Here is a 17,000-nt window from a genome sequence, read left to right on the forward strand (position 1 = left end):
TGGTATCAGAGCTGGTTGAATCTGTGTTGGGAGTAAATACTGTGCTCTAAAAAAAAAAAGAAAAAATTGAAACAGAGCTCGAGCAATTCTGAGCTCGATTGAAGAGTGTAGGCTAGAATTACAGATCTGAAGCATCAATGGCTGGATCTGAAGTAAGGGCTCCTATATTTTCAGGAGAGAACTATGAATTTTGGAGAATCAAGATGGTCACCATTTTCAAATCCTTTGGGCTTTGGAAATTTGTGGAGAAAGGAATTCCAGCTTTTGCTGGGAAGCTAAAGGGGAAAATCGAAGAGGCTGAAGGAAGCTTAGCAAGTGAAGATGATGAACAGATGATGGAGTCTTACATGAAGGATGCAAAAGCTTTGGGGATTATTCAAGGTACTGTTACTGATCAAATTTTCCCAAGGATAGCAAATGCAGAGACTGCAAAAGAAGCTTGGGAGCTCTTGTACAAAGAATTTCACGGTGGAGATTAGGTAAGATCTGTGAAATTGCAAAGTTTAAGGAGAGATTTCGAATACACCAGGATGAAGGATGATGAAACACTGTCCAATTATCTTACAAGACTAAATGATCTAGTAAACCAGATGAAAACGTTTGGAGAGACACTGTCAAATGAAAGAATGGTTCAAAAGGTATTAATTAGCTTAACAAAAGCATATGAACCAATCTGTTTGGTGATAGAAAATACTAAGGACTTGACATAAGTGGAATTTCAAGAAGTAATTGCGATTTTGAAGAGTCAAGAGCAGAGACTTGATCAGCAAGTTACTGATTCCACAGAGAAAGCATTCTCTACATTGTCTGTGAATTCCAAAATACAAAACAAAAGAGTACCACAATCTAATGTAGCTAAGTTTCAAAAGTCATGGTCCTCAAAAGAGAAGAAATGGGAACCTAAACAAAAATTTCAGCAAAGGTTTCATGGAGCTTAAATGACAAACACACATGCTGCAAACACTGTTCACGAAGGGAGTAGATGGCAGGTTGGAAGCAGTCAAGATAATCCAAAACCACAATGTAGAACCTGTGGCAAGTATTATTTTGGAGAATGTAGATTTAAAGGCAAGCCAAAATGCTATAATTGTGACAGGTTTGGACATTGGGCAAGAGAATGTACAATTGGAAGAAATGTGCAGAAAGCCAATTGTACAAATCAGATGGAAATGACAGGGAATATGTTTTATGCAGCAAGTGAGACTCGTGACTTAAACAAAAACAGTGAATGGTACATAGACAGTGGCTGCAGCAACCATATGACAGGAAATATCAGTTTATTGACTGATGTGAAGAGAAATATGTTTGGAAGGGTTTAAATGCCTAATGGAACACTAGAGAAAATTGCTGGGAAAGGAACATTGGTGATTGACACTGACAAGGGAAAAAGACATATCAAAGAGATACTATATTTACCTGGCTTGAAAGAAAACCTGTTGAGTGTTGGTCAAATGGATGAGCATGGCTATTATCTGACATTTGGTGGTGGAATGTGTCATGTGTATGATGGACCTACGTTTGAGAATCTGATTGTGCAAGTCAAAGCAAAAACAAATCGATGCTATCCGTTGACTATGACATCGAGTGAGCAGGTTGCATTAACAGTTCAAACTGAGCTGAGTATGGAAATTTGGCATAAAAGAATGGGACATCTTCATTCAAATGCTTTGCTTGAATTAAAAAGGAAGGATATGGTTGTGGGATTGCCAAAGCTTGGAGAAACGATGAAGGTCTATGAAGGTTGCCAATTTGGAAAGCAACATAGAGAAGTTTTCCAAAAGAATGGTGCATGGGGAGCAGATCAGCCATTGCGATTAGTTCATACAGATTTGTGTGGACCAATGCAAACAAAGACACTTGCTGGAAACATGTATTTTATGCTGTTTATAGATGACTGCACACGCATGGTTTGGATGTATTTTTTAAGAAACAAATCTGAAGCTCTTATCTGTTTTAAGAAATTTAAAGCAATGGTTGAGTTGCAAAGTAGTTTTAAACTTAAGTGTCTAAGAAGTGATAGAGGAGGAGAATTTCTGTCTGCAGAGTTTATAAAATTCTGTGAATCTGAGGGAATTCAAAGACAAATGACAGTGGCTTACACTCCTCAACAGAATGGGGTAGTTGAAAGGAAGAATCGGGTGGTCATTGAAATGGCCAAGGCCATGCTACATGATAAACAAATGCCCTACTACTTGTGGGGAGAAGCTGTTCACACAGCTGTCTATCTGCTAAACAGGTGTCCTACTAAAGCCTTGAATGGAGTGACACCTTTCGAAGCCTATAGTGGAAGAAAACCTGGTGTAGGACATTTGAAAATTTTTGGATCCATTTGTTATGTTCATGTACCAGCTGAAACAAGGCAGAAGTTGGATTCAAAAAGTGTGAAAGGAATTTTTGTTGGCTATGGAACCTGTGAGAAGGGGTATAGGATATTTGATCCTATAGCTAAAAAATTGATTTTATCAAGGGATGTTATATTTGATGAAGAAAGCTCATGGAATTGGAAGGAAGATGAGAGAAATAATGGAGGAAGGATAATTTCAGCAACCAAGGATGGTTGTAAAGTCTCAGAAGAAGTGAATTCAGCATTCAAAGACACTTACTATACACCAGAAAAATCAGCTCAAATTGTGCAAAATTCAAGGGAGACTACAAGCAGCAGCAGGGACAGTTCATATGCACCTAGGGGTACTAGCATTGACCCTACACACACTGAAACAAGTGGAAAGCATGCTGAATATGATCATACACTAGTAAAATGGAGGAATTTGACTGATATTCTGGCAAAATGCAACAATTGCATCATTGAACCCGAAGACTACAATGAAGCAGCACAAAATCAGTCCTGGATCAATGCAATGACAGATGAGTTGAGGATGATTGAGAAAAATAAAACTTGGGAGTTGGTGAGTAGACCAGCAGATAAGCTTGTAATTGGGGTTAAATGGGTATACAAGACAAAACTTAATCTTGATGGCTCAATTCAGAAAAACAAAGTAAGGTTAGTGGCTAAAGGGTATGCACAGAAACCAGGAGTGGATTTTAATGAAACTTTTGCCCCTGTTGCAAGACTTGACACAATTAGGACCTTAATTGCTTTAGCAGCTCACAAAAGCTGGAAATTGTACCGGCTTGATGTTAAGTCAGCCTTTTTAAATGGTGTGCTGCAGGAAGAGGTCTATGTAGAACAACCAGATGGTTTTGTCATTGAAGGGCATGAGGATAAAGTATATAAGCTACATAAGGCATTATATGGATTGAAACAGGCCCCTCGAGCCTGGTATAGTGAGATTGATGCATATTTCAGTGAGGGTGGTTTTCAAAAGAGTCAAAGTGAGGCCACTCTTTATACAAAGACTAGGGGAGAAAAAGGAATACTCATTGCAGCTATATATGTTGATGACATAGTGTATACAGGAAATGATGATGAAATGTTGCATTGGTTTAAGGCAGATATGATGAAAAGATATGAAATGACAGACTTGGGATTGTTACATCATTTCCTTGGAATGGGAGTAATACAAACAAGTTCCAGCATTTTCGTGCACCAGAAAAAATATGCTTCTACATTGCTGAACAAGTTTGGCTTAACTGATTGTAATCCAGTTCTTACACCATTAATTGCAAATGAGAAACTCAGCAAGGAAGATGGAAGTGGAACTGCAGATGAAGAGATGTATCGAAAGGTAGTGGGAAGTCTTCTATATCTGACAGCAACAAGACCAGATATCATGTTTGCTGCAAGTTTACTGGCAAGGTTCATGCATTGTCCCACAAAGAAGCATCTTGGTATAGCAAAAAGAGTATTAAGGTATGTCAAAGGTACCTTAGATTACGGAATAGAATATGTCAAGGGACAACAAGTTGTTTTAGTAGGGTATTGTGACAGTGATTGGAGTGTTTTTGTGGATGATATGAGAAGCACATCTGGATATGCATTTAGCTTTGGTAGTGGTGTATTTTCATGGGCCTCGGTTAAACAAAATTGTGTAGCACTCTCTACAGCTGAGGCAGAATATATAAGTGCCTCAGAAGCAACTGCATAGGCAATTTGGCTTCGGTTTGTGTTGGAAGATTTTGGTGAAATGCAAGTGAAAGCTACACTACACTGTGATAATACCTCAGCCATTGCCATCACAAGGAATCCAGTCTTTCACCAGAAAACTAAACACATAGACAGGAGATATCACTTCATCAAAGAGGCCTTGCAGAATGGAATTGTAGATTTGACATTTTGTGCTTCCAAAGAACAAATTGCAGATATATTTACCAAATCATTACCAAGGGACAGATTCAATTATTTGAGGGAAAAGCTTGGAGTTGTCTCAGCACAGAGGTTACAGGGGAGTGTTGGAATATAACCTGCTGTGCTGACGTGGAGGCTAAGGCAAATATGGAAAATGAGATCATACAGGTGTATTTCACAGTGGCTCATATGCCACGTGTTATGGAACAAACTAGAAGAATGAGAAAATGAGTGCATGAAAGTGTGAGAGACAGAAAATACAGATTTATGCTTTATATAACAAAATTGTAATCATTACATTTTATTATGTAAGCAAAAATATATTCTCTTCTCTCTGATATATACACCAGAAAATATATACACGTTTTTGCTCTTCTAACTTCTCTCTCTCTCTCAAGCTATCATCATCCACAATATACAATCTCTCAAGCTCCATTAACATAAACCAATTGTGCTTGCTTCCTATACTAGGTGATATAGCATGTGCATAGTCACCAGTAAGACTTGTGTGAAATGAAATGGGATGGGGGCGGGGATGAGGAACTTGTTTGCTGATTGCTGGGGATTCCCCTGTGCTCCCCTGCCCCTTTTCCTTTTGCAATGAAGGATGAGGCAGGGAAAGGGGCAATTTTTGGGGCTGGGATGGAGATGTAAGAGGAAATATCCATCCTTCATTTTGTTACTAATTAATTACTTGCTAGGTGGTAACAATTTATATTGTGCAGAGGATACATGGCTCCAGAATATGCATTATGGGGTCAACTAACGTACAAAGCAGATGTCTACAGCTTTGGTGTAGTTGCATTGGAAATTGTTGCCGGGAAGAAGAACAGCATGAAATTTCTAGCAGATGATGAAAATTATGTATTCCTTGTGGAGTGGGTAAGATACATCGCTGCTACCGAAACTTTCAATTACATGTAACCATACTATAAGTTAGCACATAATTTTATGACATTCATTCAAATGGTCATCTTGCTTAGTTTGTCTTACAGTATTTGACTTGATCACTAGAAATGGAATTAAAACAAATGTCATTCTATAGATATGAGATTAGCTCTTTGTCGTTCTTTTTTTTCTTTGTTTTTTTTAGGGGAAAAGAAAAAAGAAAAAAGAAATCTAGATAAGAGAGAAGAGAACGTTACCAAGTTTGTAAGCAGCATTGATTGTCTTGTTCATCACAATTAATCGAAACTAAATAAGAAACTGGAAGATGCATGATATTGTTGTCATCTTATCTATGCCTTTTATTTCTTCTGATTTTGTTTTTACTGTCATCCTTTCCAGGCCTTTCTTTTATGACAAAGAGGGAAATTAATGGAGTTAGTGGATCCAAAGTTGGGAAATGATTTCAACAAGGAAGAGGCAGTTAGAATGCTTGAAGTAGCTCTGTTGTGCTTAAGTCCATCACCGACACTTAGACCAATCATGTCTGCAGTAGTGAGCATGCTTGAAGGTAGAAGCTATGTTAGTGAATTGGTTAGAGATATTTCTAATGGTGATCAACAATGGTTAACATCCCCAAGAAGCCAGTTTTCTCCAAACTTGCACAATAGCTCAACTACTGAATCTCAAAGCCTCATTTCTTCATCAGCTTCCACTTGGATTGGTTCTTCTTCTACATCTTCGAAGGATCTCTATCCACCAAATAGCAATTAGCTTATTTAGGTACACCTTTTATAGCTCATGATAAACATGCATAGTACTTGTAAGATAACGAAATATATAAAATATATATGCATAACAAGAATTCTTTCCGAAACTGAGACTATCAAGACCTTGAATTTTTTATATGTATATATATAATAATGTAAAAATTGTTCCTCACCCCAATATAAAGAAGGCAGCAGAAGAAATTTTAGATGTCATTAATTTCCGGAGCCTAAAGAGTTGTTATAAACTGTTTAGTAAAATCAATAAGGCTCCACGAGATATGCACTTAACTTTTACAAAAATCAATATTTCTTCTTCTTTTTTTTTTTTTTTTTTTTTTTTTTTTCTTTCCTAATTAATTGAGCTATCTGCAATACTCAAAAGATATATTATATTGAGGGCTTGAATCATTAGTATTATTGATGTGAAATATATATACAGATTACAACACTATCCATCAGTATATATATATTTGTTTTTGGGTGACAGGAGAAAACTATTGAGCACAAAAGAAACTTTCAAAAAGGAGGATTACAAAACAACAAAACGACAGCAGAAGCATCGGCCAAAGCAGCTATCCATCAGAACATGAAAACGACAGGATACACATAAAAGTACGGATAAGAGTTTGACTTTATCTACAACACTTTAGCCCCGTAATACTAGGCTCAACGACATCAGGCCAGCGGTGAAAAGCTTAGATTACGGCCAGATCAAAGAAACCATTTCAGCAATAATGGAGGCACTTTGTCTCGGTCGTCCTATTCAATTTTATTTACTTTAATCTCTGATCATATGTTTCTCTCTTTCTCATCCACACACAGCGCATCTGGGTTCTGTTCCCTGCCTTTGTTTATAAAATGGGTCCCTAAACTCAGCATCTGGATCATTCCTGTGATTAAATTATTACCTCCATTTTGAGTATTTTTATTCCAAATCCATCACCATCCCAGTTCATGGGTTGCTTTTGTTGGCCGACTGACCGTCGTTGTCAGCCAATCAGTTCGTTCGTCGCTGGCTTTGGGTCTCACTCGGGAAAATATGTAAATAAGTATCCCACATTTAATTAATGACTATAGCTAGTGTTGTCGGTCATGCATGCAAGCCGCATGCATACGACTAAAAGGTTAAAAAGGAAGTTTCGTGATGGAAGTCATATTTAAATAATTTGTTGCTAATATTTAGCCGGGCCGAAAATTTTCATTCCATATTTTACATTATATAATGTGGTTATGTTTGGGTTAATTATACTTTAGTACCTTGTTTTTTGATCAAATTTATCAAAAGATTTATAAATATTATTCATGTTTAACTTTTTCTTTATTCATTATTTTTTTATCATAATAAATATAATATTTTTATAAATATTATAAAATATATAAAAATTATAATATAGAGAAAAATACTATGTGAAATAAATTATAAATGTTATAAAATAGATGAATATTATAAATATGTATAAAAATATATTCTATACAAATATAGCTGAATTAATTAATGTAATATTAATAAATATTTATGGAACGTCATAATAGTAATTCATGGGTATAGTGTCAAATTCAACTATTAAAAAATAATAATTTTGTATATAATCAATCAATATTATATAATGATTAACAACTACAATAATCATATTTAATATAAAATCCATATTGTTACAAATTAATAATTACTTTCTATATTTTATAACTCAAAATAAGAATGGAGAATATGCAAACAATTTTCAATCATCTAGAAATTTTATATGGTATTAAGTTGACATTTTATAAAATATAAAGTAATTGTAATAATTATTTTATATATCTTAGTTAATAAATATTTTTATCAAATATATACTTTATGACCATTAACACTTACTATACATTGATTGACTAAGAGAAATATAAAATCCATTCAATATTTTTGTAATTTTTTAGTCAATTTAATAATTAAGTGATTAAATAAGCTAATCCTAAAGTTTCAATAAAAAAAATTATTTTTTAAAATTAATTTCCATAATTGGTTATAAATTTTGATCGATATTTAATAATTTTTTATATTTTCGTATTTTGAACTTTCTATATTTTGGTCAATATTGCTTTTTTAAACCTTGCATTAAGCAAATAAAAAAATAATAGAATATATTATACTAAATATCAAGGACGACTATACTTAACACAAGATATTTATGGTTAACATATTAATAATTACATAAAAATTATTACAGAGATATATTTTTTAATAATTATTTTTCACATTTTACATATCAAAATGAGAAAAATGAAGAAACCAATAATTTTCAATTAATTAAAAATTCTATAAGTATTGAGATGATATTTATATAATATAATATAATGCTAATAATTATTTTAACTTAATTAATAAATAATTTTATCAAATATATATTTTTGTATATTTTTATCAATAATAATTTATTTGTGATCGTTACTGCTCAATATAAAAAAAATTAATTAAGAAAAATATAATATTTATTTAAAATTTTATAATTTTTATAATCAATTTGATAATTAATTGATTAAATAACTAATATTAATTTTTAACAAATTTTTTATTTTTTTAATAAATATATTATATATATTTTTATTAATATTTAATATTTTATAATATTTTTATAAAAATATTCATATTTTGAATTGTAGATATTTCTATTTATATTGAAACTTTAAATTTTAATTTTGAAAAAGAATATATTGCCAAAAAAATTTAGCTAGTTGGGTAGTCGAGAGCAACTTTTTTTTTAATATATATATATATATATATATATATATTTTTAAAAAATAATATCAGAAACACGTGATGGAGACTTGGGAACATTGCAATAAATATGACATAACATGTGTGGATGTGGATTTGACTGGAAACAAACAAGTAAAGTCTCATTCGGGAAGGGGATATATTTGCCGTCTAAATAATACGAAAGAATTTTATTACTAATAAAAAAGAATACGAAAGAATATTCGCTAGTTGGCTGCAACTCTTTTTTTTTTAATTTTTTAATTTTTAATTTTTAATTTTTAATTTTTGTATGAATAGCAACTTTCCTACTGTGTGGTCTCTTCTCATATATATATATATATATATATATATAATACTAGGTATGGTCACGTGCGATGCACATGGTTTGGATTAAAATTTGAATGTTTAATAGCTTTTAAGTAATATGGAAAAGTTTGAATTAAAAATTTGTTAAATTAGTTTTTTTAATTAACATTTTTCAATTTGTTTAGAAGGATTTAATCTTAAATTATTAACAAACATAAAGAAATTAATCATTTTATCCCAAGTTTTTCATAAATTTAATATCCAAATCGCATCATATAATTTTAAAGTAAGAACACTTCCAACTGATACGAACCTAGGACGACCTGCTCCTAAACCTGTATTATATTAGCCCGGATCTTAATTAAGTTCAAGTTCTAATGAAATTGACCTCAACCCCTAACCAACCTGTGGTTAGAAACCTTGGTATAATGTAGACGCCACAATAGGGGATGGAAAACCTATTGATAAGTCAAACTAAAACAACCAATTCTCTAATGGTGTTTTAGGTGTTCTCAAAGAACAAAGACATAATTAATCTCACAAGTATTTTCTCAATCAAATCAAAGTTAGTTCTTATTGATAACTAAGCCTTTAAATAGGCTTTGAAAGAAACAAAATAAACCCTAAAAACCCTAGGTAAAACCGGCCACACACATAAAGAATCCTAGTTGGCTGCAACTATACTTCCTTTCCTAATTTAAGTTTGATTAATTAATTTCTTTATATTAAATTAGGAATTAATTAATTTACAATAAAATAAAAACCTTCTTAAAGTTATTTGTCCAGAAAATAAATAAATAAAAACCCAGAAAGAAAGAAAATCAATCGCAAATTAGGTAACGAGTTGACTTTGACATTTAGGCGAAATTATTTCTTCAACCGAGCTAACTTATGTCTGCCTGATGTCCGAGCTAACTTATGGCCTATCCGAGCTAACTGCTGTCTGTCTGAGTTAACTTGTGTTTGGCTGAGCTAACTGATGTCTGTCCGAACTAAGTTGTGTCTGGCCGAGCTAACTGATGTCTGACCGAGCTAAGTTGTGTCTGGCCGAGCTAAGTTGTGTCTGGCTGACCTAACTGATGTCTAGCCGAGCTAACTGATGTCTGGTCGAGCTAAGTTGTGTCTGGCCTAGCTAAGTTGTGTCTGGCCGAGCTAACTGATGTCTGGCCGAGCTAAGTTGTCTCTATCCGAGCTACGTTGTGTCTGGCCGAGCTGACTGATGTCTAGCCGAGCTAAGTTGTGTCTGGCCAAGCTAACTGATGTCTGGCCAAGCTAAGTTGTGTCTGGCCGAGTTAACTGATGTCTGGCCGAGCTAAGTTGTGTCTGGCCGAGCTAAGTTGTGTCTAGCCGAGCTAACTGATATCTGTCCGAGCTAAGTTATGTCTGTCCGAGCTAAGTTATGTCTGGCCGAGCTAAGTTGTGTCTGGCCGAGCTAACTGATGTCTGGCCGAGCTAAGTTGTGTCTGGCCGAGCTAACTGATGTCTGGCCGAGCTAAGTTGTGTCTGGCCGAGCTAACTGATGTCTGTCCGAGCTAACTGATGTCTGTCCGAGCTAAGTTGTGTCTGGCCGAGCTAAGTGATGTCTGGCCGAGCTAAGTTGTGTCTGGCCGAGCTAAGTTGTGTCTGGCCGAGCTAACTGATATCTGTCCGAGCTAAGTTCTGTCTGTCCGAGCTAAGTTATGTCTGGCCGAGCTAAGTTGTCTCTAGCCGAGCTAACTGATGTCTGGCCGAGCTAAGTTGTGTCTGGCCGAGCTAACTGATATCTGTCCGAGCTAAGTTGTGTGTGTCCGAGCTAACTGATGTCTGGCCGAGCTAACTTCTGTCTGGCCGAGCTAACTTATGTCTGGCCGAGCTAAGTTGTGTCTGGCCGAGCTAAGTTGTGTCTGGCCGAGCTAACTTATGTGTGGCCGAGCTAACTTATGTGTGGCCGAGTTAAGTTGTGTCTGGCCGTTTTTGGCTTGCGACCACTCGATTCGATCGTCTCTTGAAGAGACACAAGCCAAAGTGATGGAATGGCAGAAACGAGGAACACAAGGAATGGGGCGGGCGCGAAAAGAATGCGTAAAACGATCGGAAAACTTTGAAAGGGCATAACTTTTGATCCGACCGTCGGATTGGGGCCCATAATATATCAAAAGAAAGGGAAATTGAAGGGGACCTGTTGGCCCGATTTTCAAAAAAAACCACTTTTAAGTGCCCAACAAGGGATTTCCATCCATTTGGGGGAAATTCCATTTTTTCTTTTTTAAAATTGGGACATGTTCAGGATTTTAGAATTCGAATTTCGACATGGGGCATCATGGCTCTTGCAGAGGGTGATTCCCCTAAGCCGTCCTTGGGTCGATATGTCCATGTTTTTTAATGTTGTAAAGTGCATAAGAATAATGTCATTGCAATTTTATTGCAACTTATGCCTAAGCCTTGTTGATTGTGTTGATTGCTTAAGCATTGTGAGCCCCATGAGGTCTTGTGTTCGAATCTTAGAAAGAGCAATTATTTTTTACTTTGTTTGTTTTTATTCTATAGACGTAAAAACTTGTTATTTTTTAAAGAAAGAGCTAAGTTGTGTCTGAAAAATTTTTTAAACTTAAATTAGAAGCTTATGACTACTGGATAATATGGCAATTTTTTCAATATCTTTAACAGAATCCTAAAAAAAAGAAAGATTCACAAATGAAAAGTTATAAAAATATAGCTGAACAAATTGACTATATAGACAAACATACCGACGTGGGATAGAGAGTCAATATAAGTGTGTAGTCGTGAGAACGGGACAAAGTTGTAAACAGCAGGCACAATTATCTCTGAATCTCCAGTCACTTCTTCCACAATGGTTCGACCATTTATAGTCCATTGCAAATTATTTTGAACAATCTGATATTGTGCACCAATTTCTTTAACCCAAGCATTAGAAATATAATAATTTTTCCCAATTATGAGTGTGTCTCGGAAGATGTGGATGTCTCCACCATATATTGTGGCCTGGATCTTATTACCCTGTATAAGAAAAACAAGAGACTTAAAATTGAGTTATATATGAAACAAATTATACAAAATAAATATATTATCAAAACAAACTTACTTCTTCATCAGCTAAGATTAACCTTTGATATTTGTTTGGACTTGATTTAGAAACTCGTGGCATTGCTTTCTCAATAATCACCACTTTTACTGTCCAACCTCTTTGTTGAGCTTGAATATCCTTGATTAGCTTTACTTCTCTAACCATTTTGCTATATTATATTTTAGAAAAACATAAAATGAAATCACTATGAATCAAATCAACCAAATTATAGATGACGATGACATAGTCATTGACTATGAGGAACACGGATGCTCTGGCAGTTGTTAGAGCTCTCAAAAAATGGATGTTTGAGATAATCTATGCAGAGAAGCTAGTCCTTTTGTTAGCATAAATACATGTTGGTTTTTCATATATCAATATGTGATATTGGGTGAAGAACTGAAATATAAATCATATGCATGTGCACACAAAAGCAATGAAAAATGCAAAGATCCATGCACAATGAAATTCATGAACTCACAAAAGAATTGAAATGCACGAGGAAATTAAGTAATAAGACAAAGGAATGGAAAAAATTAAAGTTACCAATTTTGTAGTGAATAACACAATCCTCATGTTCTTTATCGTCACTGATGAAGAGAGTAGGGGGAGAGAAAAGCTGAAAACAAAAAAAAAAAAAATAGAAAAGAAAAAAAGGCAATGGCATTTAAATACTGAAAACCAAGGAAATAGGCTTTAAAATATTATAAATTAAAATCTTTACTTACATGGTAAGGCAAAGTCTTTTCTGAAGTACAATAATGAAGTCCAGAATTTTGTATAAAGTACATCAACTCTATCCTTACCATACTGTAAGTCATCATAACCATAATGCATGCCATACCACAACCCCTGACACCTGTATGGCAAAATAAAAAAAAAAGCATAAAATGTGGATCTCACCAGTATGGCAACTGTTGAATAGTAAAAAAACAAGGAAAAGAAAAGCCAAAACGCACAAAAAGTAGTCGTTTTGGAACCATTTTGAACAGTAAAACATGACCAAACTTGGGAGCCCTTCTCGCTTATAGTATAGACTAAAGGATGTAGTCAGCTGGACCTTTGTAGTACATCATGCAGCATTTCCTGCTTTCCATAACCAATAATAAAAATGTGAACGTATTTGGTCATTGAGAAGTAGTTGGACATTGCAATCTACTTTATTTTAAGCGTGAATAGTTGTTTTCAATCTGTTTGAATGGTGGATAATTTGTGAAAGACCTAGTCTGCTACATCTAGGGTCCGGAAAGTCCACTGTTGGGTGTAAACACCCTGAGAAACAATCGTTTTCAAAGGAAAGTAACTATGGAAATGCTAGTTATATAATGTAAAGAAGAAAATTGAAGACGTGGCACAGTTAGGATGACCAAATTATTCGTTTCATTTCCTGATCACTTTCACATGGGATAAGAAAATGGATATTTTTTAATCAAAAGTGCCTTTCATCGATGGCAATTAATTTTCTGATAAAAAAATTACAATAATGACTTTATATATATACATACATATATAATAATGACATAATATATAGTTATGAGATATCAAGATAAGTTGTTAAATATTTATAAATAAGATGTGACAAAAGAAAGTAAGAGATGCATGGTCTTTCTTTATTTTTGATAATAAGTATTTTTTTGGATAATTAGTGTGATTAAGAATATTTTCAATAAAGTTTAACTCTTTGTCACGGTTGTTGACATGGTAAATTTTAATTTTATTATTTTTTATTTTAAAATTTTAAAAATGAATTTTTTAATAATAAATAATTAAATTATCATTTGATATGTATATTTTATTGATGATTGTACACCAATAATAATAAACAGCATTATTGTGAGTGCTACTGCTAAAATACAATAACTTGTTTTATCACTACAATAAAGAAAAAAAAAAAAAATCTACCCACAAGAAGTCTATTTTTTGGAAAATGTAGAGAAAAGAGTCAAATATGTACATTTCATTTAGTTTAAATCTTTATTAACCTGGGCCAAACGAACAACTTGCATTTTAATTATTTGTACACTATATATATACACACACATATCAATGTTCTTCATCTAATTAATTTAAACAACTAGCAACTTTCGAAAGATATTTATGTATCTGGTTTATCAGATTCTTCAAGTCAAGAGATCAACGAAATTTCCAATTTGATCCATCCAAATATCCAAGTTTACGTTCACTTAAAAGATAGTGTTGTCTCTTATTAAATATTGTTTTTGTTTCGAGTTACGTTTGAGTACAACTGTATCTCATGTTTTGGATGCTGATGAAGGTAATATTTTATCTTATGATGGCTTTTAATTTTCTCTAACATTTATGTAAATATAAGTTTGCTGTTTCAATGCGTCGGTTTTACTTATCAATTAATGATCATATCCATATGCATGGAGATAATAATACTTATAATATCACAGCATTAATTTCTAGGATATGTCACTTTGACAGGATCCGCCTCGGGAACTTTTCCAGGATCCTCTGGGTGGCCCCACCTAGTGAAGTCCTACTGGACAATCTCTAGAGAATATCTAATGGAACTTTATCTTAAAATGTGGACAACAAACACAAGCGATAACAATAATACCTCAATATTTATATAAAAAAATAAATAAATAAATCCACAATAGCATAAAGTCTACAACCGCCCTACTGTACTACAGGCCATAACTACACGTATAAGTACCATGGTCTCTACTAAGTCCCATACCTAAAATCAGCGTATTCTAAGAGTATCAACGATGTCCGGAAATATAAATAAGTAATAAATAAATCCAGAAGATAACAGTAGATAAAGGAAAGATAAATACGGCTGTTGTCGTGGAAGGAACAAAATGATAAGCTGTGCGCGAGGTAGATTGCTACTAGCTGCCTAGGCCAAGGGGAACGAATTTAAAACAATAAAACATGAGATAAAGAAATTTCAGTGAGTGACATAGTATAATAGAAAAATAATAATTTATTTTTCTGAAAAATCTCTCTCAAGACCTCTTGTTCCACTCGCTTGAAAAGTTATTTAAAAATCATTTTACAAAACCCAAACTTGTATCCCAATTTACTATATCATAAAACCGATGCTCAAATATAAAATGAACGATCATTGTAATATTATAAAATATCTCAAATCAAGATATAAATATTTGAGCATAAAATATAATAAATACAGTTCCACCAAATAAATATGAAAATGCAGAAATCACCACAATGTTTGTAAATCAACAATATGTTCAAACGTACACAATGTACCAAACGATGTACCAATCTGTAACCTATGGGAGACATCCATCTCACGACCCTCAATATACGAAAGGTGTCGTAGAAATATCAATTAACCGTCGAGACGTACCCAACCTCATGGTTCGTGTCAATAATAAATCGTTGGATAATACCAATCTTACGATACTATGGTAATAATAATAAACCGTCGGATAAACCCGACCTCACAGTCCGTGGTAATAATAGATAACCATTGGATGAAACCAACCTCACGGCACCATGGTAAACCCAGCGCGCTGTAATATAATATTGAATCAAACTCTGGTACTATACGGTATATCAATTAAAAATAACCGATACAGTATCCTACTGTATCATAAATCATAATTTGATTGTCAAGCTCAACTGCTTTTTTTTAAAAATTATTTCAAAAAAACTTCAAATCATTATTTCTTACCAAAACCAGAAGATACCACGGTGAAATATATTCACCATAAATCAATTTTAAGCACATAAAATTCTTGAAATATTTGAATATGCTTAAGATCATAAAATTTTTCATCTGCTTCTTAAATAAATCATTTCCGAAATGATTTAAAATCACAATTTAAATACCAAAATATTTAACTAGTACAAGTTCACTTATGAACTTATTAGAATTTAAAACCATTTAATATATTGTCAAACCTTACGTAAAATAACAACTCATATTTAATGAGGCAGATATTTATATATGCATAATCCAAACATTCAATCAAATGGTGTATATGCCAAATTATTTGAACACATATATATTATATTATACCCCAAAGCAATTTACAATAATATAACCACTCACAGTACTGTAGATGCTCATGCCTGCTCCTTTACAGGATCGCCTCCAGGCTCAACTCAAGTGCCTGTAATATAATAAAATATTTCTCAGGCTCCAAACAACTAAACCAGAGACACTTGTATAGCCCAAATGTCTCAAAATGATTTATAGTACTACAAAATTGCATAAATTGGACACCGGACAGTCCAATTATACAGCGTGCCCTTAGGATCCGATACCTAAAATTGGGGATTTTCACCCGAAGCCTAATATTTCAAAATCGAAAACACCTAATGGGTCCTAATAATATACAACTTCACTAATTCATCTCCAATTTTAACTAATTTGATCAATTTTATCCAAACACAGTCCCTAATTTATCCGAAAATTAACTAATTGATCTAAAAATGAAAAAAATTATCAAACGACCTCCAAAATTCATAAACTTTATATTGATGGAAAGCCCAAGAGACAAGGAACTCATCAGTATGCTCACTTTGGTCCAAAGTTTCCTCTGGTGGCCGGAAAACACTGTTGAAGCATTGGCCAAACTTCCCGTTGTCGGATCTTTCAAACAGTGAGGAATCTGGACAAATTAACCACAGAAATGAGTTCAGAGGGGTCAAAAATAGTGGAAAAGGTGTATGGGTTGGCCTGAAACGGTCAAAAATGGAGAAAATCCGACGACCCACCTTACCGACCGTCGCGGACTTCCCTGGCCCGATCTGGGAGCGTCCGGCCTTCGCTCGCAGTGAAATTTCACGACTGAGCTCACCTTCAAGTGACATTTCTACTTGGCTGGCACATGTAAGTGGTAGTTGGCCAGAAATGGGCAAAACGACGGTGATCCGGTTCGACGGTAAATGGGTCGAAACGACCCAGTTCGGACCCACGGGTCTGAGGAGAGAATTTCTCCGGTTTAAGGGAAGAAATGGGTATTTTGGGCTTTGTTTCCTGTTTGACATGCT

The 17,000-nt window shown here is 34.0% G+C and overlaps 1 long non-coding RNA gene and 1 pseudogene across 1 annotated transcript; one reads left to right on the forward strand and one right to left on the reverse strand.

Annotated features, from left to right (window-relative positions):
* Nucleotides 1-17,000, forward strand: part of LOC125420718 (probable LRR receptor-like serine/threonine-protein kinase At1g07650) — a 78,649-nt pseudogene that overhangs the window by 6,263 nt on the left and 55,386 nt on the right.
* Nucleotides 11,557-13,047, reverse strand: LOC107404209 (uncharacterized). Its single transcript, XR_007242207.2, has 4 exons — nucleotides 12,734-13,047; nucleotides 12,552-12,624; nucleotides 12,024-12,174; nucleotides 11,557-11,938 (listed from the first exon to the last, which is right to left on the reverse strand). It is a non-coding gene; the product is annotated as an uncharacterized LOC107404209 (long non-coding RNA).

Source organism: Ziziphus jujuba, chromosome 1, assembly GCF_031755915.1.
Source record: "Ziziphus jujuba cultivar Dongzao chromosome 1, ASM3175591v1".
Lineage (NCBI taxonomy): Eukaryota > Viridiplantae > Streptophyta > Magnoliopsida > Rosales > Rhamnaceae > Ziziphus > Ziziphus jujuba.